Here is a 26,539-nt window from a genome sequence, read left to right as displayed (position 1 = left end):
ATCTTTATGAATTTTGGTGTGCTGAACCCAAAAATCACATCCATTTCCTCCAGTCACATTCATTTTTTCACAAAACGCTATTTACTAAGGAACGCTAACAGTAATGATGTAACAATATACAGTCATATGAAAACGTTTGGGCACCCCTACTAATGTTAACCTTTTTTCTTTATAACAATTTGAGTTTTTGCAGCAGCTATTTCAGTTTCATATATCTAATAACTGATGGACTGAGTAATATTTCTGGATTGAAATGAGGTTTATTGTACTAACAGAAAATGTGCAATCCGTATTTAAACAAAATTTGACCGGTGCAAAAGTATGGGCACCTCAACATAAAAGTGACATTAATATTTTGTAGATCCTCCTTTTGCAAAAATAACAGCCTCTAGTCGCTTCCTGTAGCTTTTAATGAGTTCCTGGATCCTGGATGAAGGTATATTTGACCATTCCTGTTTACAAAACAATTTCAGTTCAGTTAAGTTTGATGGTCGCCGAGCATGGACAGCCACTTCAAATCATCCCACAGATTTTCAATGATATTCAGGTCTGGGGACTGGGATGGCCATTCCAGAACATTGTAATTGTTCCTCTACATGAATGCCTGAGTAGATTTGGAGCGGTGTTTTGGATCATTGTCTTGCTGAAATATCCATCCCCTGCGTAACTTCAACTTCGTCACTGATTCTTTCACATTATTGTCAAGAATCTGCTGATACTGAGTTGAATCCATGCGACCCTCAACTTTAACAAGATTGCCGGTGCCGGCATTGGCCACACAGCCCCAAAGCATGATGGAACCTCCACCAAATTTTACTGTGGGTAGCAAGTGCTTTTCTTGGAATGCCGTGGTTTTTTGCCTCCATGCATAACGGCTTTTTGTATGACCAAACAACTCAATCTTTGTTTCATCAGTCCACAGGACCTTCTTCCAAAATGTAACTGGCTTGTCCAAATGTGCTTTTGCATACCTCAGGCGACTCTGTTTGTGGCGTGCTTGCAGAAACGGCTTCTTTCACATCACTCTCCCATACAGCTTCTCCTTGTGCAACGTGCACTGTATTGTTGACCGATGCACATTGACACCATCTGCAGCAAGATGAAGCTGCAGGTCTTTGGAGGTGGTCTGTGGATTGTCCTTGACTGTTCTCACCATTCTTCTTCTCTGACAGTTTAAATCTCTGAGACAACTTTTTGTATCCTTCCCCTGAACAACTATGTTGAATAATCTTTGTTTTCAGATCATTTGAGAGTTGTTTTGAGGAGCCCATGATGCCACTCTTCATAGGAGATTCAAATAGGAGAACAACTTGCAAGTGGCCACCTTAAATACCTTTTCTCATGATTGGATACACCTGCCTATGAAGTTCAAAGCTCAATGAGGTTACAAAACCAATTTAGTGCTTTAGTAACTCAGTAAAAAGTAGTTAGGAGTGTTCAAATCAAGAAATTGATAAGGGTGCCCATACTTTTGCACCGGTCAAATTTTGTTTAAATGTGGTTTCCACATTTTCTGTTAGTACAATAAACCTCATTTCAATCCAGAAATATTACTCAGTCCATCAGTTATTAGATATATGAAACTGAAATAGCTGTTGCAAAAAGCCAAATTGTTATAAAGAAAAAAGGTTAACATTAATAGGGGTACCCAAACTTTTTCATATGACTGTATATAATTATATTATTTGCTTATATGCTGAATATGCAAAAAAAAAATGCTGAATATGCAATTGGTATAACTAATAGGAAGACTGCTTAAAGCACCACTCCAGCATTTTGTTTTTTATTGCACTGCTGAAGTGGTGCTTTAAATGTAAGTCCTCTGCCCTCGATGTTATACTGAAATTCTATCACCTTCTATCACTGCCGCTGTGGTCGGTCTCCTGTGATTTGTGACCTGATGAATATTTTGTGCAGGGAACACAATGGGAAACAATTATATATTCAGGGCACAGCATGGGACAGATATTTGTATTAAAGAGAATTATAATGGCACTGCTATTTTTTAGGGTATTGTGTTGGGATGTGCTGCAGAGGTGTAGAGAAGATGGAAGTCTGCAGAGATGAGCTGTGGATGTGAAAAGTTATTACGTCTGGACAAGATGAAGAAAATTAAGAGACTGACTCTGATCGGAGACAATGTCATCTGTAACTAATGTTTATTTATAATACTGACTAATTCTCATCAGTACTGTGGTTCCTGTATGGTCTGCCATCTGATGATGACTGATAGAAACAACTCCTAGTATCACCTTACCATTGTTAAGATCATACTGGAAGTTGTAGGTTCATGCAATACAAATGTATAAGGGTCTGGCCTGACATTACAATTAATGCACCTTTTACTGATGGTGGTTCTGGTGATGTATTCCTGTACTGATGAGGGTTTTCATACTGTGTTTCTGTAACGATGGGGGTTATATGGTTGTGCTTCTATACTACTGGTGTTTCTGATGATGAATGACTGAACCCCTGCTGATTCTGATGAATTTCTGTACTGCTGCTGGTTCTGATGTTGAATTTCTGTATTGCTGATGGTTCTTAGCAGGTGTTTCTGTACAGATGGGCGTTCTAGTGATGTATTTTGATAATGATTGTGGTTCTGGTTACGCATTTCTGTACTGGTGAGGGTTGTGATGCTGCGTTTCTGTATTGCTGGTGGTTATGGTGATGTATTCTTGTGCTGTTATTGTTTCTGATGCTGTACATATGTAACAATCAGCAACTTGTAAGATTACGTGATTCATGACTATGTTAATAAACTATTGTGCTGCCTGACAAGTTAAGGGTTACTATGTTTTTATTTTTGTTTGGAGCAATAAAAGGGGTTGTCCAAGTTTGTGACAAGTGTGGAGTTAAGGCGGCATTACACGCAACGATTTATCATGCGATCGCACCCGCCCCCGTCGTCTGTGCGTCACAGGCAATTCATTGCCCGTGACGCACAAAGTTGTTAAACCCCCATTGCACGTACTTACCTCCCTAACGACATCGCTGTGGGCGGAGAACATCCTCTTCCTGAAGGGGGAGGGACGTGCGGCGTCACAGCGACGTCACACAACGGCCGCCCAATAGAAGCGGAGGGGCGGAGATGAGCGGGACGTAACATCCCGTCCACCTCCTTCCTTCCCCATTGCCGGCGGGACGCAGGTAAGTTGTTGTTTGTCATTCCCGGGGTGTCACACGTAGCGATGTGTGCTGCCATGGGAATGACGAACAACCGGCGCGACGGTCAACGAGCAACGATAAGGTGAGTATTTTTGCTCGTTAACAGTCGTTCTGAGGTGTCACACGGTACGACATCTCTAACGAGGCCGGATGTGCGTCACGAATTCCGTGACCCCGACGACATATTGCACTATATATCGTACCGTGTGATGCCGCCTTTACTCTATGTGATTGCAGACTTCTGAATTTTCACAGCACACGCAGTGCATGCTATCAGGATTCTCTAATGCTGGCGGTGAGAGTAGGAGGTCACAAAAGTGGAAATGTGCAATTTACATACATGCAGTCACGTGCCATCTAGATATGCATTGCTTTTCTTAATGAAAATGAATTGAGCGAGGTCCCACACATCTAGTTGGAATGTGTCCAGAAGTATACAATGTAATGCCCATACTATCGTCCCCACGCTGTCCAGCGCTTCTGCCCATAGGGTGTGCTCATGGCCCCACCCTTTTTCTTAAAGGGCCAGCGCACCTTGACCCAGAAGTACCTCTCAGGTCAGCTGAGACGTTTCAGGTATTTAAGACACCTTCTCCTTAAGGGAGGTGCCTGGGCAATGAGTTAGTTACATTGTTAGTTCTCAGGTCCTTAGTGCTGCTGTCGCTGCTGCTGTTACTGTGCTACATTCTGCTGCTGACTCGTGTCTATGTTTCAGTGTTATCCTAATCTGCGGCAACATTTTTTAGGTGGCAATTTTAATTTCTAGAGGGCACAAAAAAGGCATTTTACTTTGTAAGGGGCACAGTGGTGGTGCAGTGTGAAGAGCAGCGCTGTTATTGAACTATACAGGAGATATAGTAATATGGACGCATATGGCAGCAGTGGCTCAGCATTGGGGTGACAGCAGGATGAGGAGTTTGTGCAGGTTGGAAGGGGCTGGAAACGTGAGACGTCAGATATGTCTGTGTTGTAATCTCTACAGATGAGTTGTGGCTGGAGAAGGTGTCATGGCGGTTAGGGCAAGATGGAAAAGATGTGAAAAGTGAACGACTCCATCAGAAAGAACGTCAGCTATAAGTCACTATCTGTAACTGTACTGTAACCTCTTACATGTCCTGCAGGACTGATATCTACCACTATATGGTCATTGTATAGCGGTAATAACTGTGTTGGTCTTTGCATAGAGATTTCCTTCCTGTAACAGCGTAGTCATCTGCTGAGGATTCCCTGTAGCCACTATTGGGCTGTTAGGCTGTGCCACCATAGTCAGGGTTATCGGGAGGGGGGGGGGTTACAGGCCCACTCAGATGTTTCGCCCACCTCCCGAGCTGGACCCCTGGCGACGCTTCTATCATGGCCCTCAGGCGTAGTGTCTTGTTAATACAGCGTCTCTCAAGTGAGGTTTAAGTGCAGGAGGTGAGCCCAGATAAAACGCAGGCAGAGATTTGCTTTATTAAATTACGTCTGATTTTTGTTACTTTTGTGCTTTTTTTCCATTGTTCCGGAGCACAGATGCAGCCGCTTAGGCTGTAAAATCACTGCCAAAAAGACATCCACAGTCCAAAGATCCCCGGGCTTCATATTTATAGGGGAAGTTACATCTAATTGTTTTATCCTTGTTACTTATGAGAAACATTTTACAAATTAAGAGCTGATCTTTCTTAAGATAAATTCTGGAGGAAGGCCGGGGAGGGGGTCTGGTATACAGGACAATAGGTTACCTTACAAAAATATATAGGGAGGAAGTTATCAAAGGCTTTACACCACAGCTATGCTTTAAAAGGGTTGCAAATTTTGATCCACTCATCCCCCACTTCAAAAATGTTATCTTTTTGAATCCCGACAGTGAGTATATTACAAGCTGCTAGGATTGGCATGCTATACTGCTTAATTTTATACTTAAAGGGGCTGTCCAGGTTTGAGATGACAGTCTGCAGTCACTCTAGGTGGCTGCAGGCTTCTGAATTCACATAGTGTGTGCACTGCACACTCTTAGGCTACTTTCACACATCCGGATTTTTGCTCTGCGGCACAATACGGCGTTCTGCAGAAAAACCGCAACCGGCATTTGTAACGCCGGTTGCGTTTTTTTTTTTTTGCATAGACTTACATTAGTGCCGTATTGTGCCGCAGGGGCTTGCATTCGGTCCGGTTTTTGCCGCATGCGGCAGATTTAGCCGATGCCGCGGCCGGATCGAACGTTCCCTGCAACGTTTTTTGCTCCGGCAAAAAACACCGCATCGCGCCGCATCCGGCCGCTGCGGCGCATTTTTCAATGCATACCTATGGAGGCCGGATGCGGCGCGATGCGGAAAAAAACGCATCCGCTCGCCGCATGCGGTTTTCTCCACTGCGCATGCTCAGTAGCATGCCACAACCGGAAAAAACCGGACGGGCCGCATGTAAAAACTTATGCAAAGGATGCGGTGTTTTCGCCGCATCCGTTGCATAGTTTTCACAGCCGGATTGAGCCGCAGTGCTCAAACCGGATGTGTGAAAGTACCCTTAGGATTCTCATTTGCCAGTGGCAAGAGTGGATGGTCATATGAGTACAAGAATGTGATTTGTGTGTTATGCTCGCGGGGCGAGCACGGTATTAGTGGGTCTACTGGACCGAAAGTACCGTTCACTTGCCTGGAGGAGTGAACTGGACCGCCACCGAGTCTTCACTACTGCCACTGGAGGTAGCAGTGGGTACACATGCTAGTAAGCGGCCAGCAGAGGGCAACCCCAGGGGATCTGCAGTGCCTTGAATACAGTACAGTCTGTGATAGAATCGACAGCAGTAGACAGTGTCGTGGATCCGTCTAGTATTGATGGATGGATAATGGATGGATAGAGCAGCAGCGACCGGCGTGAATACTTGCAGCAGTAGGTACCGAGATAGCTGAGCTGCGTGGATGATGTGCCCTCAGCTCCCCTATAGACAATATAAATGGGCCCACAGCTCCCTATACACAGTATGATGGGTCCAGAGCTCCCCTATACACAGTATGATGGGCCCACAGCTCCCCATACACAGAATGAAGTTCCTACAGCTCCCTGTACACAGTACGATGGGCCCATAGCTCCCTATACACAGTATGATGGGTCCAGAGCTCCCCTATACACAGTATGATAGACCCACAGCTGCCCTATACACAGTATGATGGCTCACTGCTCCCCTATACACAGTATGATGTCCCCACAGCTGCCCTATACACAGTATGATGTCCCCACAGCTGCCCTATACATAGTATGATGGGTCCAGAGCTCCCCTATACACAGTATGATAGGCCCACAGCTCCCCATACACAGAATGAAGTTCCTACAGCTCCCTGTACACAGTATGATGGGTCCATAGCTCCCTATACACAGTATGGTGGACCCACAGCTCCCCTATACACAGTATAAAGGGTCCAGAGGTCTCCTATACACAACAACATACTGTATTATTGATGATTGCCCCCACAGTAGGCAACACACCATTTAGTATTCTCCACAGTAGCCCCCAAACTGTATAATAGTTCCCCAGAGTAGTCCCTACACTGTATAATGGCCCCCAAAGTTCAAGACAGCCCCCACAGTAGTTGCCACACTGTATAAATGTGCCGCCCCGTGCTCGGCAGCCGAGCCGCTCGGGTCCGGACCTTCAGTGGGTGGCTCGAGGGTCTCCGGACCCGGGAGTCCTGCGGTCACTCCGATCAAAAAGGGGTTGGCGGTGCGGGGACGTAGGTGTACGGCCGGAGCCATGTTTAAGTTCGTGACGCCACCCACGGGATGTGGTGAAGGTGGACACCACAGCTGCAGTTACGGGGCATCCGGGGGAGATGTTGCGCAGCAAGTTGTTAACCCCTCCATGGGTAGTTATGGTGGCCCCGGGACCCGTTGGGGGAGTTGGGCGGTGCAGGGAGATGGGCGGCCGGAGGGCACTGATGTACTCACTATTAGTAAACACACGAGTCTCTGGTAAACCAAGGTGATGGTGGTCGGTGCCCGCAGCTGGCTGCAGTCTGGTCCCCCACCCGGTTGGTGGTCTCTGCCTTTCTCCTGCACCTGTTTTGTGATGGTGGACTACCTGCGCTTGCAACTACAGGAGTCCGCTCTCCGGCTTGTGGTTGCCTGAGGAGCCCTTTGCTCTCAGATGCTGGCCCGTGGGATCTCTCTGCCGTGGCGGTGGCTTTCTATCCCTCTCGTTGGGCTGTTGTCTTCAGTCGGGACTTTGGGTGGGACAGGACCTATAGTCCTGGCCGCAATCAGTTAATTAGCTAGCCCCCAGTAGCTTCTGGACCTAGCTTCAGGGTCTAAGTACCCTCCTTTGTGCTCCGGTTTCCGAGTCCGTTCCCCGAGTTGATACCGGCGGGCCACTACCCTGTCCCGGTCCACCACGGTTCCACTGACCCGTCTTCCCGGCTCCTGCAGACAGAGGCCTCTGTCTGCCTCCTAGCCAAATGTACCCGGGCTCCTACCCTGGCACCTGTCAGTCTGCTACAGGCCTGTCACCCAGGCCTGACCTCCTCCACTGAACTCTCAAACTGAACTACTGTCTTTTCCCGCCTCAGGCCATCCGAACTCCTCGGTGGGCATGTCCAACCGCCTGGCTCCGCCCCCTGGTGTGTCCATCAAGCACTGAGGGGGGTGACTAGGGTTTAAATGTTTGGCTGCTGTCACCTTGTTAGGGGACTGGTGTAATGCGGGGCCCTATCTGTGACTACCTGGTCCGGCCAGGGCATCACATAAAGGACCCCTCAATGTACGATGAACCTCACAGTAGCCCTCAAACTGTATAATGGTCCCAATATTGTATGATGACTCCCAAGGTAGGCCCAAAACTGTATAATGGCCCCCGCATTAGCTCCCACACTGTATAATGGCCTCCTCATAAACTCCCTTGCTGTATAATGACCCCCACATTAGCCCCCTGTACTGTAAAATGACCCCCCATTAGCTCCCACACTGTATAATGACCCCCACATTAGCTCCAACACTGTATAATGATGACCCCCACATTAGCTCCCACTCTTTATAAAATGAACCCCACATTAACTCCCACTCTGTATAATGTCCCACTCTGTATAAGGTCTTCCTCATTAGCTCCCACGCTGTATAATGTCCCCCACATTAGCTCCCATGCTGTATAATGTCCCCCACAATAGCTTCCACGCTGTATAATGTCCCCCACATTAGCTCCCATGCTGTATAATGTCCCCCACATTAGCCCCCATGCTGTATAATGACCCCCCATTAGCTTCCACACTGTATAATGACTCCCACATCAGCTCCCATGCTGTATAATGTCTCCCTCATTAGCTCCCACACTGTATAATGACCCCCACATTAGCTCCAACACTGTATAATGATGACCCCCACATTAGCTCCCACTCTTTATAAAATGAACCCCACATTAACTCCCACTCTGTATAATGTCCCACTCTGTATAAGGTCTTCCTCATTAGCTCCCACGCTGTATAATGTCCTCCACATTAGCTCCCATGCTGTATAATGTCCCCCACAATAGCTTCCACGCTGTATAATGTCCCCCACATTAGCTCCCATGCTGTATAATGTCCCCCACATTAGCTCCCATACTGTATAATGTCCCCCACATTAGCTCCCATGCTGTATAATGTCCCCCACATTAGCTCCCACGCTGTATAATGTCCCCCACATTAGCTCCCATGCTGTATAATGTCCCCCACATTAGCTCCCATGCTGTATAATGTCCCCCACATTAGGTCCCATGCTGTATAATGTCCCCCACATTAGCTCCCACACTGTATAATGTCCCCCACATTAGCTCCCACGCTGTATAATGTCCCCCACATTAGCTCCCACACTGTATAATGTCCCTCATGGTACTACCTACAATGTATTAGGGCCCCCACAGTACACCCTGTCCCTGCAATATATGAGTGTCCCCCATGTTTTATGAATCTGTCTCCAAAGTCTCACCACATGTTTTAATCAAAATAAAAAACATCATCTACTCACCTAATCCAGTATCCTGGCAAGTCCCGAGTGGGCAGATCATCGCACGCGCAGGACAGCAGAGTCACGGCATGATGACGTCACAACGCTTGGACTCCGGTGTTTTATGTGTGCGCCGCCACCATCATCTTGCCATCCGCAGAATAGAGTGGCAGTGTAGGGAGATGGTGTCTTCCTTCTCTGCTGCAAAGATCAACTATTTCTACATGCTATTCTGTGCACGCCAATATAGTTTGAAGTGGTAGTAGCGCCGGGTGGGCCCCTTTGAGTTCCCTCTCAGTCCCCCCATAGTACCTACACTACTGGCCATAGAATAATGATTTTTTTAAATGACATTTTAGTGTATTAAATATTGAGTCATAATTTTATAGCTTTGAAGTACAAAATACTTAAAAGAAACTGTCTGTCTCTTTCACCGTTTGTCTCTGTCTGTCTCTCTCTCTGTCTGTCTCTCTCTCTGTCTCTCTCTATCTGTCTTCTCACCGACATCTTATTACCTCACATATAAGCTTCATATACTATGAATGTCTTTTGTTCCTATAGCAACCAATCACAGCTCCTACTACTAACCTGTAGTTCCAGGCTCCATTTACTTTAATGGAGGCATGTTTTTTGGAGAGTAACTGTAAAGCACGGGGTTAAATTTTCCTGTCAAAATATAGTCTACAACGTTCCCTGGGTCACATGAGGTGTCTGTGCAAAATTTTGTGATTGTATATGCGACAGCGCGGATACACTTTTCGTTTCACTTTTTCCCCATTATGTAGATAGGGGCAAAATTGATTGTTAAATTGGAACGCGCGGGGTTAAAATTTCGCCTCATAACATAGCCTATGACGCTATCGGGTCCAGCACCCGGCGCTGCCCGGGATAGTAAATGTCTCTCTGTTTCTCTCCCATTCTCTGTCTGTCTCCCCCTCTGTATATATCTCTCTGTCTCTCTCTCTATCTCTTTGTCTGTCTAGCTCTTTCCCTGTCTGTCTCTGACTGTCTCTGTCTCTTTCTCCGTCTGTCTCAATCTCTTTCCCTGTCTATCTATCTATGTCTTTCCCTGTCTGTCTCTGTCTCTCTGTCACTTTCCCTGTCTGTCTCTTTCCCTCTCTTTCCCTGTCTGTCTCTTTTCCTCTGTCACTTTCCCTGTGTCTGTCTCTTTGTCTGTCTCTTTACCTGTCTTTGTCTGAATAATGGCCTCCTCATAAACTCCCTTGCTGTATAATGACCCCCACATTAGCCCCCGTGCTGTATAATGACCCCCACATTAGCCCACATGCTGTATAATGACCCCCATTAGCTTCCACACTGTATAATGACTCCCACATCAGCTCCCATGCTGTATAATGTCTCCCTCATTAGCTCCCACACTATATAATGACCCCCACATTAGCTCCAACACTGTATAATGACCCTCACATTAGCGCCCACTCTTTATAAAATGAACCCCACATTAACTCCCACTCTGTATAATGTCCCACTCTGTATAAGGTCTTCCTCATTAGCTCCCACTCCGTATAATGTCCCCCTCATTAACTGTCTCTCTGTTTCTCTCCCATTCTCTGTCTGTCTCCCCCTCTGTATATATCTCTCTGTCTCTCTGTCTCTCTCTCTTTCCCTGTCTGTCTCTTTCCCTGTCTGTCTCTGTCTTTCTCCGTCTGTCTCAATCTCTTTCCCTGTCTATCTATCTATCTCTTTCCCTGTCTGTCTCTGTCTCTCTGTCACTTTCCCTGTCTGTCTCATTCCCTCTCTTTCCCTCTCTTTCCCTGTCTGTCTCTTTCCCTCTGTCACTTTCCCTGTGTCTGTCTCTTTGTCTGTCTCTTTACCTGTCTTTGTCTGTCTCTTACCCTGTCTGTCTCTTTCCCTCTCTTTCCCTGTCTGTCTGTTTTCCTGTGTCTGTCTCTGTCTCTTTGTCTGTGTCTGTCTCTTTACCTGTCTGTGTCTGTCTCTTAACCTGTCTCTCTCTTTCCCTGTCTATCTCTTTCCCTGTCAGTCTGTCTCTTTGTCTGTGTCTGTCTCTTTGTGTCTGTCTCTTACCCTGTCTATGTCTGTTTCTTACCCTGTCTGTGTCTGCCTTTTTCCCTGTCTGTGTTTGTCTCTTTCCCTGGCTGCATTGTGACATGCCAACATTCCATTTAAGGGCGTGGCTGCGCATTCTTCTGACATTCTGGCTGCACTGTGGCTCCCAGCTCCATTCGCTTTAATGGAGGCAGGTTTTTTGGTGAATAACTGTAAAGCGCGGGGTTAAAATTTCCCCTCAAAACATAGCCTATGACGCTCTCGGGGTCCAGAAGTGTGAGTGTGCAAAATTTTGTGGCTGTAGCTGCGACGGTGCAGATACCAATCCCGGACATACATACACACACACCTACATACACACATTCAGCTTTATATATTAGATAGTCATTACACTCAGAGGGATCTATTCCTATATATTATATAGAGTCATTACACACAGAGGGATCTATTCCTATATATTATATAGAGTCATTACACACAGAGGGATCTATTCCTATATATTATATAGAGTCATTACACACAGAGGGATCTATTCCTATATATTATATAGAGTCATTACACACAGAGGGATCTAATGCTATATATTATATAGTCATTACACACAGAGTGATCTATTCCTATATATTATATAGAGTCATTACACACAGAGGGATTTATTTCTATATTATATAGAGTCATTACATACAGAGGGATCTATTCCTATATATTATTTAGTCATTACACACAGATGGATCTATTCCTATATATTATATAGAGTCATTACACACAGAGGGATATATTCATATATATTATATAGAGTCATTACACACAGAGGGATCTATTCCTATATATTATATAGTCATTACACACAGATGGATCTATTCCTATATATTATATAGAGTCATTACACACAGAGGGATATATTCATATATATTATATAGAGTCATTACACACAGAGGGATCTATTCCTATTATATAGAGTCATTACACACAGAGGGATCTTTTCATTTCTGTTAAAGTTGATGATTATGTCTTACAGCTCCTTTTGCATGAATTACTGCATCAATGTGGCGTGGCATGGAGGCGATCAGCCTGTGGCACTGCTGAGGTCTTATGGAAGCCCAGGTTGCTTTGATAGCCGCCTTCAGCTCGTCTGCATTGTTGCCTCTGGTGTCTCTCATATATTCTCTATGGGGTTTAGGTCAGGCGAGTTTGCTGGTCAATCACGCACAGCGATACTGTGGTTAGTAAACCAGGTATTGGTGCTTTTGGCTTCAGACATCGCTAGAACCGCGGCCGCACCGAAGGTGAGTAGAGGCTTATTTATTTTTACGGGGGCGAACAAGAGGAATGAGTAGGGGTTATCCAAGTACTGGACATCCCCTTTAAGGCGTCGTATATTAACTTACAGAACAATGTTTGATAGGTGGCACTACAGAGTAGTTTTTCATACTTTTTCCTGCCGTACATTGCCCTACCGGCTGGATTTCCACATATAGAATTTTTTTTTTTTAGAAATGGGATGAAATGATTATTTTTAAGGCCTAGTGTTGAGGATTTTCTGTGGGCTTATACTCATTTATCATGTGGACGTTTCTCTTTGCAATTAAATATCATCTCCAACAATTCTTCTATTCAGGACGCAAAGTTCAGGGAAATGTTTGCTTTGAATGCTCTTCCAGTTTTCCCATTGAACGGTCTGGACGTAACCTCTTCAATTACAGCCGAGGCATGAATATGAACATGTGCTTGGCTCAATGGGGTTCCTGGCTTGAATGGAGATGTATTGATACAACGGCATTGTAAAAAGTTCCCGTCTGTGAGTGACGGCAGCCAGTGTTCGGAGGCAGGCAAGCCTCCGCTTGTGTCTCTACACCACTGACTACCGTCATTAGCGCTCGATGGTTCCGCTGCATCAGTTTATACAAACATTTCCTCTGTTTTCTTTATCCTCTTAACCTGGGAAACTCCCAAACTGATTAATTACACGAGGTGACATCCTGAGAACGAGTCATGTTGGATCCTGATAAAACTATTGGGTATGTCAAGACTCAAGACGTGTGATGGCGGCTGAAAATTCCTACAGTTATCAGTTTAGGAAACTTCATACAATGCAACGTCCTTAATCTGGAGCCCAATATAGAATTAATGCTATTACTAGAAGATAAGGCCTCATTCACAAGTCCGTGATTTTTTCTTTGCGCAAAAATCGCTCCGAGTTTCTTCTTTGTCAGCTGTTACCAGTTTTTTTATGATGAAATTTTTTATGGAGTTTTCTTAATAGTGATGGGCAATGTTAGGAATGTTTGTGTTCATTCCCTTTCACTTACAGATTGAGGGTCTCATAGACGCCTCCCATTATTAATCTAGGGCTTAGTGGCAGCTGTGAGCTGTTATTAACCTCTAATTACCCCGAATGCCACCGCACCAGAGCAATTAGGATGAAGCGGATACATTTTCAGGATTGTCGCATCTAATTAATGCAACAATCCTGAACGGCTGCAGGCTGTTATTTTTAGGCTGGGGGGGCAATAACCATGGGCCTACCCAGCCTGAAAATATCAGCTTACACCTGTCAGCTTTATCATGTCTGGGTATCAAAATTGGGGGGTGGACCTCACACCAGTTTCAATTATTTATTTAAATAACAATAAAACTGGCATGCGCTTTCTCTTATTTTGATACACAGCCAAGATAAGCACACGGATGGGGGCTGCAGCCTGTGGCCATATGCTTTATCTCTGCTGGGTATCATAATACCCTTTGACAATTTTTTTTATTCATTTATTTTTACAGCAATAGAGATGTACATGTGGCGCCCCTGAGGTGTCAGGTGCCACAGGGTACTGTATCCACTTACAGGTGCAGTAATTATCCAGGGTTTGTGGGAGTCCGATGCTGGTAAACACCAAACAACACCATTCAAAACACACACATTTCTATGCCCTTTTTCCAGACTGGGTAACAGGCTAGAGACGAATCTGATGATGGCCACCTATTGGTTGGGACTTATCCAATCCCGCTAGTCAGAAAACCGGGAGGGGGAGGGGCTAGTCTGGATAGTTGACAGAGACATTTGAAAGTCAGTCAGGAGTTGACGTTGAGTTACGGAAGGTGTGAAGAGACTCGGGTCCAGTGAGAAACACGAGGAGTGACATCGGTGGGTCAAAAGGAGTATGGTCGCTGGGGAGAGTACAGTGTCAGTACTCATGGGACCGAGCACAGGCGGGGTGCAGAGACCTAGTACAGGAATACGCTTTAGGCTCACCTGTTAAATCTGCAAGGTGAGGAGATCATCAAGGTTCCTCACTGAATATAGAGTCCGGGGCACAGCAGAAACGAGGGAACCTGGGAACTGGGACAGAGGTCTAACCCATTTAGAGGTTCACACTGCCTGCCATACGGGCCAGGACTGTAACACCAGGAGTGGACCCCAAAACGCTTCAGGCTACGGGGACCCACCAATTACAGAAAGGTGTATGGAGGAAGAGCCCACCAGGTCACAACACTGGCACTGGGATCAAAGGAACACAGGATCACCTGACACCCTCATTGGCAGAGACCAGCACCAGACGGGTGGCGGTACCACAGAACCCTTGAGTAAAGAACAAGTTGAACCGCAATCCCTGTGTTCTTTTAATTCTTCCAGCACTTCTGCATCACCCACTTTCACTAAACTACCACCATCATCATTTTTCCCTAGGGCTTAGCTCTACTTGCAGAGAGCCATAAGATCCAAGCGCTCAATACCAACAGCCCCAGCACAGCCATGAGAGACTACGCAGCGGCGGCTCCCTCATATAGACGCATATCGCAAGTGGCGTCACGAAAGACATTTTTTTTCTCTTTTATTTTATTTTTTCTTTAACATTTTTCAAGCAACCACTAGGGCCACGGACCCGGGCACCGGCCATCCGTAACCGTAACATGTCCCCGTGATTCAGCGCCTGGAACCGAGTACCCCACAGGCCCTGGGGGGAGTCATACACACAGTGCCTCTGATTGGTTGTAGTCAGACATGCTGTCTCACAGTGTGGGGGTTTGTCTGCCTGCAACTATTCAGAGACACGGGAGCTGCCAGTGGGTGGGGGAAGCAGAGAATATGTATGAAGGATAATGAGCAACAAAGTAGCGTTACAGCCCTGCAGAGGCTCGGTAAGTATAACGCGCCTGCTCCAATCCCCCTATTCCTTCTACCAGCATTTTAAAGCACCAGATTCTCATCCACATAGACTTATATGGGGACCAGCATCTGGCCAGATATCCGGGATCAATTCTGGACCCAAACAGGGTTTATTTTTAACCCGGTTGGATTTGCTGATCCCGGGTATCTTGAGTCTGCCTATCACTATTTCTCAAGCATCTCCTATCAAACAGTCCATGAGAAATGAACAGCAGAAGGATGTCATCCAAGTGATGTCTAAATATTTTACAAATCCATAGAATTGCACTGGCAAATTTGAATCGAAGCCCAAATCAAAATTGGTTGTGTTATTTTGCACGGACCACTCAATCTTTAACAATTTGTGCTCATACTAGACTGGTGTGAAATCTCCAGACGTATGGTATGTAGGGCTTGAATTTAGCAGTATAAATGGCCATTAGTTGCCTTTCGCATTGGAAACGCAGTAGCCCATGTTCACACATTGCGGAAAATAGACTAATCTATATTTGTTACAGTCATAATGTGGCTGTAGGAAAGGGACAGACAGGGGCTCCTATCCTGTCCCTCATGCTAGGAGTCCCTAGGCTATCTCTAACCTCAGGTTTACCCCTAATGGTGGAGATGCCGGAGTCCTGTGCCTGTCTAAACTCCTGACCAGCACTGATCTTATTCCCCCTCCCACAAGGGAAGGAAGGGGCAGGAGAGATGGAAACACAGTAATAGACAAACAGGGGAAAAACCAAAACTCTGATACATTGCAAGCACACAGGAACCAACAATGAGAGACTCAGGAGAAAAGCAAGAGCAGGAAGGTAGTGATATAGACGAGTTAACAGTTTCTGTATTTCTCGAATTTAAATACTTTATTATTACATTAGTACATCTTGTGTAAGTTCATAGCCTCTGTTTAGCTGACTAAAAACTCAAGGATTACTATTGTCTGGAATATTTTTCTTATCTTATATGCAAGACTATATATGCAACAAAAAGACAAGGGTTAACTCCTTAACCACTGAGAACAACAAGTACTATAACCACCAGTTAGTCTGGATCACAACACCTCACCAGACCAGCTAAGATAAAATATAGCTGGCATTAATGGAAGTGTCTAGCCAGCATATATAGGAGGGGAGCAGATATGATTGGCTCCACCACATGTGATCAAACAGGACTCACAAGCAGACCAGAAGAGTTTAACTCTTGCTAGCCTACCTATGAACTAGCAAACTGAGTATTGACACCCGAGTCTTCCTGCGCTGATAACTGACCTCAGAGAAGTGATCAGGCAGAGTGTCAGAATCTAGTCTGAACAGATCCCGACGCTGCCATGACAGTCGGCGAAGTTAGTAAAAACCTCTGTGTGACAGTTACTTGGACTGTAGATTATCCTGCCCCCAAAGTATATGGTTAATGGGTTTTCAACCTTTTGTACCATCACCAATAACGAGGACGGGGTCAAACAATATCTGAAAGATGTTAACCGTTTAACTCAAAATGTTCATAAAGCGTTCTGTTTATTTCTGATTAGCCTGTAAAGTTAAAAGTAACTTGTAGCTTCTGGGCTCAGAACTAAATATAATATGTAACGGTAGTTAGGGGCCCTAAGTATAATAAGGCGTCTTCCTATTTGGCAGAGAGATTTCCAATTAACACCTCTATATATGGCTGATAACAGGATAGGCCATGTCGCATCTGCCCCTCCTCTTCCCTTCACAAGGACCTTTGCACACGCTCATTAGATGCTTCACTACAAAACATAGTATCAGTGTATTGCTGCTAATGTACAGGTGCAATTTCAGAGACAGCAGGAAGTACGAGTGTAGAATAGCCCCAGTGGCCAGTGTGAAGATTGCAGATTTTTTTCTTAATACAAATTGTGATTTGGAAAAACAAAAAAAAACAAACTTTCCCATTATTTTAAATACATTTAACATAAAATCCTGATTTGAACAATAGGTCAGTTTCTGATAACACAGACCTTGCCCCTCTCTATTTTGGACCGGTCTGACCCCGTGGATGAATTAGATTACATTCAATCCTGTGGAAAACGATATATACTATGTATTAATCACATTTGACAAGTTTTAATCAATTAATCTGTAAATATATACTGTACTAATAAACACCCCCCATAATTAGAGCATCCCCTCCCCCGTCTAGTAAACAAAGCAAGCGAAGCATAATAGCCTGATAAAGGTCATATACTCCATTCTATTAACTTGGTTAAACACTCCGTTCTTAAGACAGTAGTCCCCTTGCATTTTCGCCGTGTCCCACTTTTACCCAATTTAAAGGTCAATGGCTCATTAAATGCTAGTGTCTATGTTAATTTTCATAACCACTTAATATTTCCCCATTTTCCAAATAAAGCAAATTAATCATTTCAGACAAGTAAAACGCTTCCGGAATGTTCAATTAATGCTTTAATTTCTTTCGGTAATTATAAATACATATATAGCACTAGGAGGCCTTAATTCAGTTCTCTGCTTTAGACAATCTCTGTTTGATAAAAGTGTGTCCTAAGACAACCAAATCACAGAGACCCTGATTCCAGGAAGGTGTCCTTACTGTGCTGCTTGCAGCAGTTTTTAGAAAATCTGGATATTATGACTGGAGGACTAGTAAACCTAATGCCAGGTAGTCCTACTGTTTCACATGTAACAGAGAGTCATGTGGTTTTTGTCAATAGAAGGTCACAACGTTTGGCTGCACAAATTGCTCCCTGACTTTCTATTGTTCCTGTTAGTGTTCATTGTACTAAATAGCTTTTCCTGCTAAGTTTTCATGTCTTCCTCTTTAGGACCCAGCGGAGCTCTCCTTCCTTCAGTAATCCCCTTGTGCTTAAATACAAGCATCTTCCTTGGACTTGTGCTGGTGAAATTATTAATTTCTTTCAAGCTCTGGTTGCAAGCAGGTGGCTTGTACTCTTCTGTGGAATTGTTGCTGAAACTTTGCTGAACGTCTACCTGAGTCATCTGTGGATAAGAAGATCATGCACTTTCCCCTGTGCGTCCTCCTTATGTCTTTTCTAGTGTTTAGTGGGTTGACAAAGCGCTCATCCCACCCATTCCCTAGTTAAGATCCAGCACTAGGGACACCTAGAATCAGGTATCCAGCTCAGTGCAGAGGTGCAGAACCTAGCTGGGGTGGTGAGGGACCACAGGGACCAGCAGTAGATTTGGTCAGGGGTCACCATCTCCACCTTCCCTAGACGCAGGCTTCCCCTTCCCTTCCCTTTTGCCGTTCGCTTGATACTCCCCTTTACCTAGCGTGACCCCTACCTATTCATGAGGTTCGTATAACCTCTATAAGCTTTCTGCCTATGCACAATGCAAACATAAAGCTGCCAATTAGTGGTGTGGGCGGGGTTATATAGAGCTCAGCTGTCAGAGAAAACAGGGATTTTAACAAAAGTGGTGCAGTTAGCATGCAAATCCAGCTGTTAATCAGTACAAGAGTCATGGTTGCAGCCGCACTTCACTATGCATGGAGCAGTGACTGAAATCGCGCCAGTTGCATCTCTTTGACTGACACCCAATATTTGCAGGTTAATGCCTATTTTTAAGACAGGTTCCCTTTAAACAGTTCCAGTATTCTTCTCTCTTGGCTTTATACTTACCAGGGGTGGCGCTTCAGCTTAAAGGCCCCGTTACACGCAGCGATATCGTTAACGATATCGCTAGCGAGTGTACCCGCCCCCGTCGTTTGTGCGTCATGGGCAAATCGTTGTCTGTGGTGCACAAAATCGTTAGGAGCCGACGGACTTACCTGCTTAGCGACATCGCTGTTGCCGGCGAACCGCCTCCTTTCTAAGGGGACGGTTCGTTCGGCGTCACAGCGGCATCACTAAGCGGCTGCCCAATAGAAGCGGAGGGGCGGAGATGAGCGGCCATAACATCCCACCCACCTCCTTCCTTCCGCATTGCCAGTGAACGCAGGTAAGCTGTAGTTCATCGTTCCCGAGGTGTCACACGTAGCGATGTGTGCTGCCTCGGGAACGACGAACAACCTGCGACCTCAACGATCAACGATATTTTGAAAGTGAACGATGTATGAACGATCAACGATAAGGTGAGTATTTTTGATCGCTAACGGCCGTTCATTGGTGTCACACGCAACGACGTCTCTAACGATGCCGGATGTGCGTCATGGAATCCGTGACCCCGGCGATGTATCGTTAGATAAGTCATTGTGTGTAACGGGGTCTTTAGAGTAGCACTTACAAGCTTGCAAGAGTCTGGACCTTGCTTAAGAAAAACCAGGCACCTTTGATAAGTTACCTGCCGTGAGGATTATGATGAGGAATATGACATTCATATGTCAGTCAGCTGTCACTGTTCATTTATATACCCCCTGCCCTGCAGCAAGGAATCCCCAGATATGGTCAGCAAATGGCCAGTTGACAAATCCAATCAAGGCTAAGGAAGCCAGAGCAGCTCCCCTGCTGTAAAGAGTATTCAGTCAGGGAGATAAGCAGGCATCTACACGTTTTACAGCCAGCTTCAACCAAGAATCCTAGACTTTGAGGCTCCTTTGGAAGAGTTACAATATTAGGGAGTGCTTTGCTCCCACATATAGGGCAGATATACTTCCTGCGTCATGACGAGACGCATGTGTACCGCCCAGCGGGCTCGGCTGCGACCGCCGAGCCACTCGGATCCGTGCTCGTACATTGGGTGGCACGAGCTCCTCACGGACCCGGGGGTCAAGTTGCTCGGCAAGGGGGTTGGCGCAACACGCAGGGACTTCGGTGGGGAGTTCCACGGCCGGGGCTGCGGTGGTTTGGAAGGCATGTAAGCTCGTGACGCCACCCACGGGTTGTGGTGAATGGATGGACACCACCGCTGCCGTTAACTAGGCCTCCCGGGGACAGTGTTGCGCAGCTTGGTGTTGACCCCTCCGTGGGTAGGAGAGTGAAGGTCCCGGGGGCCCATGGGAGATGCTGAGGCGTGGGGACAGGCGCGGGTGGGATGCTGGCGCGGTGCAGCGCGGTGCGCGGCCCGAAGGCACTGGTGTACTCACTATGACACAATACACTGGAGTCTCTGGTAAACCAAACGGGATGATGAACAGGGCCCGCAGCCGGCTGCAGCTTCTCCCTGAACGGGTTGGTGGTTTCCGCCTTTCTCCTGCACTTCTTTGTGTGAATGTTTTGACTCTTATGCCTAAGCAACTGACTCGCCCACCCCAGGGCTATGGGACACCCGGTGCCGGGCCAGACTAGTCCGGGGGTCGTCAGTGGTGGCGGGGCCCGACTCCGTGGCCCTGGTGGGTGTCAGTTAAAATGTGGCTGGTGACTTGGGAGCAATTAAAGTATTTGTTTCGTGATGCCACCTGTGGTATGCGGCTATTAAGCCGCCGCTGCTGTGTGAGGCCTCCGGGGTGATGATATGGCAGCAATGGTGGTACTGCTCCCCACAGGTGGAGCGGTGCCCCGGGGACACTGTTGGTGCTCGTGAAAGTGTTGTGTGGATAACACGGTGCAGGGCCGACAGGCAATGAAAGAAACAGGCACAAACAACAGTCTCTTTACCTTCTCCTCTTTTACTTTAAGAACAGTCCAGTCCTGGGAGACCGTCACAGGTGGTGAAGGGGATCCGGTCGGCCTGGAAGTACTTGGGGTGATCTTTTTGGCCAGCTGAGTATGAGGCCTACTCCTGTTCTTTTCTTTACTATTATAGGACCCTGCTCTCTGGATCTAGCAATGGCCCTCTTGCTGCTGGGACCGGTGGTACGTCCCTTTCCCTCTGTGGTAGGCTGCGCAGGCCTTCTCTGGTGCTTCTCTGCTGGAGTCCACACCGGGCCCTGATGATGCAGCTGTACCTTCGGGCTGTTTATGGGCCAGGTGCTTGCAGCTCTCCTGCCCTTCGGATTCGGCTACGAGGGAGTATTTTAAGCCCTGGTGGCCACAGACTCCAATGTCCGAGTCTCTTCTCTGCCTCTCTGCTACTCCTGCTTCCCTGGGCCAAGCTGCTCCAGCTCTAGGCCCCAGATCCACAGGACAGCACACTCTGCGTCTGCTTGCTATCTCTTCTCTCTACAGACTGAACACTACTTCCTCCCCCAGGTCAGACTTAAGGAATGCTCCCTAGAATTCCAGGTTCAGAGCTCCCCCTGCTGGCCGGAGGGAGAACTGCGTTGGATGTTAAACTTACTGGCCAATGGACCTCCCAATTACCTCCAGGCTCAGCATTAACCCTTTGGGAGGACAATGCTGTTGTGGCGACCAGGTCCTGGGGCGCCACACAACGGTAGTCCGCTCCCCGGCTTGCTGGGTGTCTGAAGAGCCCTGTTTGCCCACAGACGCTGGCCCTTTGGGTGTCTATGCCTTGGTGGTGGCTTTACCCTGTATGGTTGGGCTGTTGTCTTCTAACGGGTCTTGTGTGGGAAAGGTCCTTAAGTCCTGACCTCAATCAGTTGATTTGACTTGGCCCTGTCAGTTCGGGGTTTCGTACTGGGTCTGAGTACCCCTCCTGATGCTCCGATTTCCAATCGGTTCCCCGGCTTGGTTCCGGCGGGCCACCGCCCGACCCCGCGGTCCCTACGGTTCCACCGGCTGTAAAACCAGCTCTTGCAGGCGGCCACCACTGTCTGCCTCCTTGCCAGAGGAGACTGGGCTCCAACCCAGCCACCTGAGTAGACTATTGGCAGGCCTGGTCACAGGTCTGCCCTTGAACTCGACCTCTCTCCTTCACTGTCAAGACTAGACTCCTCTCGACTTGTGTACTTTTTCCCGCCTCCAGGCCTGTGAACTCCTCAGTGGGTGGAGCCAACCACCTGGCTTCACCCCCCTGGAGTGGACATCAAACCTGGAGGGTGGTGACAAGGTTTTTAAGTTTGGCTGCTGTCACCTTTTCACTTTTCAGGGAGGGGGTGTGTGTGCATGGGACTACCTGGGACGACCTGACTAGTCCAGGGCATCACACATGTCACACATATTTTCTATTAATAGTGCTACATGCAGATCAGCTTAAAATTAATAATTCTCCAAGGGAAGCCCTCAGACCTATCATGTTTCAAAAATATGGATAGATCAAATCATAACTAGAAATATCATGGTCATAGCTTCCACGTGAGACAGTCAGGGGTGGAGATATGGGGAAAACTGGACAATTTATAACTTTTTGGAAACTAAAAAGTACAACCCAGGCCCAGCACAGTCTTGGATCACAAGGTGGGATGGGACATGTGGGGTAAGTAGGTTCATAAAAATCGGTGTGGACATTTTGTGAGTGTTCTTCTCTGAGAGGTCAAGGACTGGCAGAATCTTGTTTCACTGGGGCTATTGAAAAGTTTCTGTTGGCCTGTCAGGGTTGTGGGAAAGCTGGGTGCAATACTGGAGGTTGCACAGCCTGCTGTTTTTCCCCTCCCCGTGCCCGTGGGGACAGGTGGTGTCAGTGTTACACTACGCCAAGCAGACCTTATGTATTCCTCAGGGTTGTGGAATGTCGCATGTTGGCGGAAGTGCCCTACGTAATAATATCAGACTTCTCTACGTAATAATAAGATCAGAATGCCATACATAACAATATCATAAGTGTGCCTCTATGTAAGAATACCATCAGAGCACCCTATCTCATGTTCCTATCCTCAGGAGTGCACCTCTCCTCTGCCTCCCAATGTCCTGCTGGACACGAGGTGGTGCGCTCCTGAACATTCACAGTTTGGACTGACAACATGGGAGAGCTGTAAGCACAAACAATTGTGATGCCCTGGCAAAACCAGGTAGTCACAGAAAGAGTTAATTCTCCTAGGCAGCTACACAATCCCCACACAGATGTACACCAGCCAATCAGGCCCAACTCACCCCCTACTCAGGAAAAAGGGAGGGGGCGAGAGGAGTTAAGTTCAGTTGTGCTGTATTCAGTGAAGAGCTGACAGGGAGAAGCTTGGAGCTCCCTGGAGAAGGTGGTAGCCAGGGTTGGAGCCCTGGACTACCGGACTAGGTGGCAGTGAGGGCCACAGGCGACAGAGATCCAGTTGCGGGGATCCTGAGGTAACCGGGACAGGGTTGTAGCCCACTGGTGCCGAGAGTGGTGACTCGGTCCGGAGGCCGTTCGAGTGGACTAGTCCAGACACGAGGGAGACAGACAGAGAAAGTGGAAGGAAGGGCCCTGGCTGTACTTCTGGGTGTGGGACCCGAAGACACCCGCCAAAGGTGACCGGCCATTTGGCAGGTCGTTGACAAAACAGACTGTGTGTTTACTGACCCTCCACATCAATACAGCCTCATCCAGCACCACGACTACCAACTGTAAGTGCTTTACTTCCTGCCTCCTAAAGACTGCTCCCTGCAACCTCTCACATTACCCGGGGCCCCGGGACTACACCTCCCCTACCCGTGGAGGGGATCTCACCTTGCTGCCCTGCTCCATCAGCCCCGGGCACCACCATATCTAGGCAGCGGCGGTGTCACCATCCATCACCGCAACCCACGGGTGGCATCACAGACAATCTCCCCTGTAAATATCCCCATTTCACTTGTGGGCAGCGGACCGTTGCTCGAGCCCGGGTCCGGTTCCCACTCGAGCATCCCCGAGCAGCCCCTTAGGTACGATCTGGCCCCCGCCCGCAACACAATGTGCTCTTCAATGCTGCATACATAGACATCTTGTTTCTGAAGCATCGGAGGAGCGCAGGCATGGGGACTGAAGCTGGTCAGATCCAGGTCTATGGCCATCTTAAGAGTAGCACTTGAATGGTGTATAGCAGACAGACTGCATGAGCTATGTCCTTGCCTAATGCGGGCGTCACACGATACGATCTATCGTGCGATCGCACGAGCGATCGTACCCGCCCCCGTCATTTGTACGTCACGGGTAATTAGTTGCCCGTGGCGCACAAAGTCGTTAAACCGCCATCACACGTACTTACCTGCTGAGCGACGTCGCTGTGGGCGGCAAACATCCACTTTCTGAAGGGGGAGGGAAGTTCGGCGTCACAGCGACGTCACACAGCGGCCGGCCAATAGAAGCGGAGGGGCGGAGATGAGCGGGACGTAAACATCACGCCCACGTCCTTCCTTCCGCATAGACGGCGGGAGCCGCGGGACGCAGGTAAGCTGTGTTCATCATTCCCGGGGTGTCACACGGAGCGATGTGTGCTGTCCCGGGTATGATGAACAACCGGCGCAAAGAAAAATAAACGATTTTTTAAAAATGAGCGACGTGTCAACGATACACGATTTGCGAATGTTCTGCGTCGCTCGTAGGTGTCACACGTGGGCAGATGTCGTAAACAATGCCGGATGGATGTCACGAAAACCGTGACTTCCGAAGACATATCGGACGATAGATCGTCTTGTGTGACGCCCGTATTAGAAATACGTTTTACACTATAGAATTAGGAATTCTCCCATTCGAGAATGAAGATGATTTTTAATAAGAGGTAACATTTCAAAAATGCTTTTTTTACAAGCACTTTTCAATTTTACCAATTTAGTAAACTAACACAACTCTTTTAAGATCACCATGTGACTGCATCAGTCAAAGGGCTTGCCCATGTTTGTGACAAAAGTCACAAACTACAGACTTTGAAGTCCTCACAGTGCGTGCGCTGCACACAGTCAGAATTTTCCAGTGCCGGAGGAAAGAGCGGGCTGACACATGCCAAGTATGCGATTTGTATACACGTGGTTATGTGCCAAATAGACATGTTTGCCCTCTCTCAGTTCACATGTTTTGAATGAGGCTGTGCAAATCTATTCGGAATGTGGCCCAGAAGTCCGAAAATTGCATACTTGCCTCACGTGACTGGGGCAATAGTCGTGGGATTGACTCTGGATGCCCTGGCATGCTTTATGAAATACATAGTCCTGGCTGGGTGTGTGGATTTGTGTCGTGTGGGCCATTCAACCACATAGGCTGCATGCTGCCGCTGATTTCGGCTGATCAGGACCAAATGATGACTCAGGAGACCACCAGTCCATTTTAAACAACAAGTCTTTACTTAGCAGTTCCTCAGCAACAACTTGGCACATGAGATAGCAAGCACATAATTTCCAATTCTGCAGTTTCAAGCACAGTCTCAGTTCTTACTCAGTTGCCTCCATGCAGGGCCAGATTAAGGTTGGTGGGGGCCCCTGGGCAGAAAATCTGGTGGGGGCCCCATAACGTGAACATTTTTAGCCATAACAGTAGAGCACGAACTGTAGCATTTAGATATAAATCCAATGAACATTTATCTTATCCTGTTCTGCCACATTCAGATTTACAGTACTACAATACAGACACAGTCCAGGATCACTCACAGCCGTCACTTATACTCAGAAAGTAGAGTTACTCACATTTTTTTATTGATCCCAATGTTAAGACAGCCAAGGAATAGTAACAATACAGAAAGGGAAAGTTCTCACTGGCAGCCATGGTTGCTAAAAATAGCAATGTGCTCTCTATTGTATTATCTCCGGAGTAGTACATAGCAGCTGATGTCTGTACACGGTATACCATACACAGTATCAGAGGTGGATCTAGGTTTTCCTGTCCATGGAGTAGGAGTTCAGTTTGGCGCCCCCTTCTATACACGGCTTATGCGGTTTGAGTAGTTGTCATGTGACCGCTCATACGCCATTTTCACACGTGCCGATGAGCTGCTCTTCCTAACTCTCTCAATGTTCAGTGAAATACTACAGCCCATAGAGAGAAGCAGGAAGAGAAGCTAATTGTGACTCAAAGTATTAAAATGACCTGCAAGTGGTCATGTGACCACTTCTGGAATTAGCAAGCAGAGCTGAATCCTTACATTGAGTATATTACAGGTTGTTGGATTGGGCATGCTATAGGGCTTACTTTTATTATTAAAGGGGTTGTCCAGGTCGACAAGGAAAATTTGTAGTTATCCTATATGACTGCAGACTTCTGAATTCTCACAGCTTGCGGACTGCACACTGTCATGATTTTCCCGTGCCATGAGCAAGTAGTCATGGGACTGCATGATCAAGGGTGAGTGTTTCACCTGAAACGCGTAGTGCTGGTCATGTCATTCTTTGTGTCTGCATGATGAAATAAAGACGTTGGTTTCTTTGCCTGAAGAGCTAGACATCCTTTCTTCTTTCCTATATTATACCGGGCTGTGGCAGTGCTTGTCCGTGCTCCAGGACGAAACCGGGATTGAGCTTTCACACGGTGAGCTGATACATACAATTGGATAATAATGCAGCCTCAATGTAAAATAATGCAGCCTCCCCAAGCCTCTGACCACCGTTTACCCTCTCTCTACCCTCTCTCTTCACGTCTCCTCGTTCCCCCGCCG

The 26,539-nt window shown here is 47.0% G+C and overlaps 1 protein-coding gene across 2 annotated transcripts in view; it reads right to left on the bottom strand.

Moving 5' to 3' along the window:
- The window catches only part of SAMD12 (sterile alpha motif domain containing 12), an 878,347-nt gene that overhangs the window by 54,255 nt on the left and 797,553 nt on the right, over positions 1 to 26,539 (bottom strand). The gene's annotated exons all lie outside the window — the stretch shown is intronic.

Source organism: Anomaloglossus baeobatrachus, chromosome 6 (genome assembly GCF_048569485.1).
Source record: "Anomaloglossus baeobatrachus isolate aAnoBae1 chromosome 6, aAnoBae1.hap1, whole genome shotgun sequence".
Classification (NCBI taxonomy): Eukaryota; Metazoa; Chordata; class Amphibia; order Anura; family Aromobatidae; genus Anomaloglossus; species Anomaloglossus baeobatrachus.
The sequence above is the reverse complement of the archived record's forward strand: the minus strand, read 5'-3'. Positions and strand labels throughout refer to the sequence as shown.